We start from the raw sequence: 6647 nt of genomic DNA on the forward strand, positions 1-6647 counted from the left end.
AAGATGTCCAATAACATCCGGAATGGACGAATATTTTTAAATGCCAGTGACACGAGACAACTGAAAGATATTTACATATTTAGCATGTCATGTCTTCTTGTAGTGTTTCAAGTTTCATTAGGTTACTACACTAGTTAATCTAGAATCTTCCTAGTAGATCTACAACTTCGAGAAGAATGTAAAAAAAGAGGTGCCAAGATAGCTTGAAGAAAGAAAGATCTGATCGACAGGCCGGACAGGTAATCTCACTTATTTAATTATAGAATAAAAAAATATAATATAATAATAATAATAGATCACTATATTATATTTATTAATCTATATATAAAATTATATTATTAAATAATTAATTGTTATGTTGGTTTATATAGTCAATATACTAATATACTAATATTATACTATAGATCTAGTAACAATTTAGATATAAACTATAATACTATACACTATAATAAACCAATCGACCAATGACTTTGCAGAATCTAAGTCATTGGTCAATGATTGGTTAACATGCATGACTACTGACTAGATTGACTATAGTAGTATATATGTCATATGAACACACCTATGACGTAAACATCTTTTGTTTTGAAGTAAACAACGTCTGTATTTATAAGATAAGTTATATCAAAATTTTCATTATTTAAATATATATATATATATCTGTTAACTGGTTGTCAGAGGCTATTTCAGTATTTGAGTAACTGGCGCCTTAACCAGAAAGCTTCGGGCAGTAGGGGCTTGTTAGCCATGGAGCTAGGAGCTAAGGAATAAACTCTGAATTGAAACCTCTGTTGCCTTGCAGCTAGACGAAGTAGACCCAATCAAGGGAAAGGCTTCGGGAGTCAACCCTGATGAAAAATCAGGAGCTGGCGACCCTAAGGCAGTGTACAGTACCCAGGGCTACACTCTGGCAGAACCTGCGACACCGCTGACCCCAAACTTTATCGGCACTGCTGTTCCTTTGGATATATCATTTGCGTGGAGAGGGGGGAACTGATGTGTGGGCGACATTGTTCATATTTAAATAGCAATGCTAGTATTATAATGTTACCAAGCTAATATTTTTGCCAAGTAAATTGTAATGTTCTACCATACAACAGCAAATATATATATATACAGAGAGAGAAAGAGAGAGAGGGAGAGATTGAAAAAGGTGATATATGTTTAAAAAAAATGAAACTGTATATTGTTTAATACATTTTTACTTTTTTTTTCTAAAATTAGGTACATTGAGTACTTGAAACATGGACATTCTGAAAGCTATGTATTTTTTAAAGCAGCAATATTCGCCCAAATGAAGAAAGCAAAGTATCTAGCTGATGATTTAAAAATGGACACAAATGGCATAATATCTGAAGCGCAATGTGAGTGTCCAGTCGGAATGGGTCCAAGTGCACACTGTACGCACATACAAGCGATACAATTATATGGACTAAGTAGATTGAAAAAGGATAAAGAATTAAAAATTCAACTAACATGTACAGAAAAACTACAAAAATTTCATGTAGTAAAAAAACAAACAGGTTCGCCTGTAAAAGCAGAGTCTTTGAAACTTTTGGTTCCAGACAATATAATCTATGATCCCCGCACATACAAAATGCCTAAAGAAAATTATAATTCATTTTTTAGAAACATTGGGATGTCTGCTAAAGATGTCCCACAAAGACCTATTTTCCAACTATATGAACCTGCCAATATTTGTGCTTATGTCAATGACCATCAGTACACTAAAGTTCCTTTAGTAGATATTTATTTAAAAAGTATAGGACTAAAAGATGTTACAAATGAGGATATTATTAAAATAGAAAAAAAAAACAACTAGAGGACAGTCATTAAACAAATCATGGATAAAAGATAGACTAAAAAGGGTTCAATCATCAAATTTTGGTAGTATTTGTAAGGCAGGAGATATAACTGTATTGGATAACTTAGCATTAAAATGTATGAAAAGTGTTAACTTAAAAACTAGTGCAATTAAGCATGGACATAAATATGAAGCCACTGCTATCAAAAAGTATAAATTATATAGTGGCCATAAAGTACAAAGATGTGGAATTTTCATTTGTTATGAATTTCCATTTTTTTGGGATCTTCTCCTGATGGGATTGTTAAATTGCCAGAGTACTTGATGTCACTACTGTGCCACACCTATGTGTCACAGATGAGGGAAATTCTCTAAAAAGAACTCATAATTATTATTACTAAGTTCAAGGTCAAATGCTATGTACAAAGGCTAAGATTGTTACATTTATGATCTTTACCTTGAAAGATTTTTAAGTCATAACCATACATAGAGATGATGAGTTCATCAAAGTAATGGTAGACAAACTAGTTTTATTTTATGAAAATCACTTTAAAAATGTTTTGCTACAGTCCAATTTCTTCAAATCAAGTTATGATTGATTTTTTTTTACCATTGTAACTTTGCATAAACTTCAGACTGCCATCATGCTTGTACCAGGTTTTAACCCTGCTGTTTGGATGGAACATCCAAACATTGAAAATATTTTTTGTTTCTAACAATGCAAAATCAATGTATTTTGAATGTATCTGTATATTGAAAAGTATGTAGTTCAATAATATTTGGATAAACATTATTTGTAATTATTTTTTTTTTGTTAATAGCAACTTAAAATTGGGCCTATTCCTATTGAAACATAAATCAAAGTACTGATAAATATATAATTTTATTTTCTATTGTACCTAATCATTTTGCCTGTTTTCAATTATTGTTTAATATATTATTAATGTAAATACTTGGACATTTAATTTGAATTTGATTATTGATTATTTTTGCTATAGTTAATTAAATTTATCACATATATTGTATGCAAATGTCAATCCATTGTTTTTGTCATTACTTATAAATATGTAACAAGTTCATAAAAAATATAATAACGAAAAAAAAAACATTGAATTGATGTGATTTATTGGCCACACAAGTGTCTAACAGCAACACCATGATACAAGTTTGACATGTATACTTAAGAACAGTTGAATTTAGCATGTTAAAAGTAAAAAGAAACAATCATTTTCTAATAGCATTTTATTATTACAATATTGTATTATTGTAGTATAATAATCAATAAATAAAAAAGTTGGCATGTTTAAAGTTATATTTTTGTTGAAAAAAATATCTTGTACATTGAATCCTTTGTCAGCCATTTTAGAGTCTCCAGGGTCACATAAATTATACACCATGCTCCGTTGTACTAATTGCCTATCAGAAGCTGAACCACCAAAGGCGTTAGAAATATAGGAAACAAGTCCTCCCGGTGTACAGCCTACCAAAACTTTCATGGTGTTTCTATGTTTATAGTTAGAAAATGTTACTCTCTGTGGACGTGGGTTAGAAGGAATCAATAATCAAGGCTGGTGGCAATAATTTCAACATCAAGTAAAGCCATCATATGTTGACTTCCATGCAGCAGCTGAAACAAACAAACAAAATAATTATAATTATTGGTCATGTAACAAAACTACCTTCATCAAGCTGTATTAATAATACAAAAAAAAAATATAACCATTAAACATAGAATGAAGAAAAAAAAGCTGAAGATATTAGGCTCAACTCAAGAAAACATTAAGAAACTGGAACAGACACAAAATAGAGCAGTGAGAATGAATATTCACATTTGACTGAATCACTGAATTTAAAAAGCCTTCAGGATAGAAGACTCAAAAGTAAAGTAACAATTATACATAAAACACTGAACCATAATCTTCAAATACAAAATCAAAATTTAATAAAATACTCAGAAAGGCACAAAGATAAAGGCACATTTCTTGTCCCATGCTAGGACAAATTTGTACAAATGCTCCTTCTTCCTTAGTTCTTTTAGAGCATAGAATTGGTTGCCTGATCTAGCCAAGAAAACCAGTGACATAGCAGAATTTAGGTCATTGGTTAATATGCATGATGCGTAGGACATCTTTTTTGAAGTAACATCTGTAATATATAAGATAAGACTATTGTTTCATAATAAATTTTTAAAAAATTTTCTTCATACCTTTTTGAGCAGGCTTCCTTGTGTAAAGATGTTGAACAGCATCTGTAGTGCATACATAGATCAGTCTTAATTTCAACTGCCCTTTAAAAAAAACTGACATTCTAAAAAAAACAAAAAAAAAAAAATAACTTAAGAATACAGACAAAATAAAATTACATTAAAGACAATCATGAAATGTTCAATGTATGGTATACAAGAAAAATTGTTGGTATAATGATGAGGCCCTGTAATTTTTTTTTATCAGTAGGCCTATCTACACAATGAAATTAAAAAAACAACTATTATACATTTTTTATAACTAAAGCACTGACACATCTCTTACAGTAGCTTTCTATAATTAGTACAAATAAGAAAAAAAAAGACTAACAACATTATTTCCTTTGTCAGGGTGATTTACATTTACCTCTTACTTAAAAGCAACTTCACACTCATTGGAATAGGGCTGAATTGGGTTTAATGCTTACTATAGACTTTTCTGTTTACTAAAAAAAAAGAAAAATAAATAAATAAAGCACTCTACTGGCAGAATTAGTGATAATACTACAATTTTCAAAAAAATCTGAAAATGAGTAAATTAAATAGAACTATTTTGTGCACATTCAGCAATTCTATACTGCTTTTAAAAATGAGGTCTAAATGTTTAATATTTGGGGTAATTCTAAGTCTTAAGCACATTAAAGTTTAAACCTGAGTCAGAACGAGCCATATTTAAAATGAATTTAATTGTTAGGTGCTTTATATAACTCTTAACATGACATTTTTTAGTTTCGAAATACCTTTCAGTTTCGGTAAAGACAGTATCTTATGACCTGTCCATTCTTAAAGGTTATACAAAATAAAAACGTGGGAGAATTTTCCTCATTAATTTTATTTTAAAACCTTCCACGAAAGTCGTATCTGCGAAAGTCAATGAAATGAACTACTGTAGCTCCTAGCTCAAATTTGTTCTTATACCAAAGACAGAGTTTTGTGTTTTCCTTGTCAAATTGGCACGAGAGCTACTGGAGGCCAATTAGCAAACAAAGGCTACTGTAATTGTGACTGTAACTTGACTGTAAGTATTTTGGACAGCACGATGTTTTTGTAAATCACGTGAAGTCTGTGTCAACGTGGTTGGATTTATATTGTCCAACGGTAGCACAACGGATAACGGTGCTAGAACAAATTACAAAAGAAATACAGCATTGGCGCGCAGTCTTAACAACAAGCATTTCGTGGGAGAACAGATCAACTTTATGCACCAAACAACGGTCAATATTTGGGTTGGTTGAGATGCTAGCCCGATTCGACTCAACCATCTTCGACTAATGAAGAACTCCTTAACTCACGACCATATATTCGGGCAAATTATTCAAAACGAGCTTATGAGCCTGATGGGATCAGAAATAAAAGGGAAAGTTATTAATAAAATCAATCAAGGAGCAGATGTCCCATCTATTGCGTTTTGTGCACGTATCAGATACAAACTTTAAGGTGGAGAACACTTCATCGAATTTCTAGATGTTGAAAACGCATCAGGCTCTTCTCATCGTGCTGGAAAACCTTCGTCTGGATATCGCCGACTGTCGTAGCCAGGGATCTGACAATGGTGCGAACATGAAGGGAAAGCACCAAAGCGTTAAGACGCACATTATTCACACTAACAATTAATCATTTTACACTCCGTAGTGCGGCTGCCAATAATCTGAAATTTGTTTTAGGAGACATAGCTAAATGCAACTCTAAAGCTGTGACGTTTTTTTTAATATCATACAGAGATTTTTTTATATAAAGGTTTTGCTGCGTCATCTGACAAGTGAAAAAAAATTGGAAGACACAGTGCCTTTCATGACAACAAAATCACTGTCAGAAACACAATGGTAGTGCCGCCTCGAAAGTTATAATTCGCTACGCCATCGAACGAAAGAATTCGGGAGGCGCTATTGACTGTCGCTGTCACCGCAAACGATCAATTAAGGAAAAGTAAAGCCGAATGTCTAGCAAACTGTTAACAAGGAAGCTTTAAGGAGTTTTTTTTATCAGTATTATCTTATAGTATGATATTTGATTTGTTATGAATACTGTCAGCAAAACGTTGCAATCTGCTGACATGCAAAGACCTTCTTGCACTTTTTAGAAAGTACCAGGACAAAGATTTCTCTGGTGCACCGAACACAACAAAGATAAAAATTGATTCTGAAATAAACGACGATCTGAAATTCAAGGAACAGAGAGTCTGACAAAGAGTCAGTCAAAGAATCAGACGAAAGAAATAGAAACAATTTGATTAAGAGAGTATAGATGAATCAACATTTTCGCCAACAGCGTCAGAAGCGGACGAGCCCATTAGAGAGATGTTACGATATAAGGAGCCCTGCATATGACACTCGCCCAGGGCCCCGCGCACTGCTAAGCCGCCTTTGTCTAGATATATACCTATAAACCGATGTTCAGGCCAGACTTAGGTATGTGGAGGTGCTACACTATTTCAAAAGCTTAAATATCCACAGATACAAATGCTTATATCTAAAAGCATGCAATATTTTAGAAGAAAGAAGTAGAGTAGGCTCTACTTGTCACTTTCCCTTTAAAAAAAAAAATTACTATGGATAATTTAGTTTTAAAAAAAATGTGGAGGGTAAGGTTCTTGGTAGACGC

At 32.3% G+C, this 6647-nt stretch overlaps 1 long non-coding RNA gene across 1 annotated transcript; it reads left to right on the forward strand.

Annotated features, from left to right (window-relative positions):
• Positions 1-48: 48 nt before the first annotated feature.
• Positions 49-1902, forward strand: LOC106073008 (uncharacterized). Its single transcript, XR_001218692.2, has 2 exons — positions 49-239; positions 1225-1902. It is a non-coding gene; the product is annotated as an uncharacterized LOC106073008 (long non-coding RNA).
• The last annotated feature ends 4745 nt before the right edge of the window (positions 1903-6647 follow it).

Source organism: Biomphalaria glabrata, chromosome 16 (genome assembly GCF_947242115.1).
Source record: "Biomphalaria glabrata chromosome 16, xgBioGlab47.1, whole genome shotgun sequence".
Lineage (NCBI taxonomy): Eukaryota > Metazoa > Mollusca > Gastropoda > Planorbidae > Biomphalaria > Biomphalaria glabrata.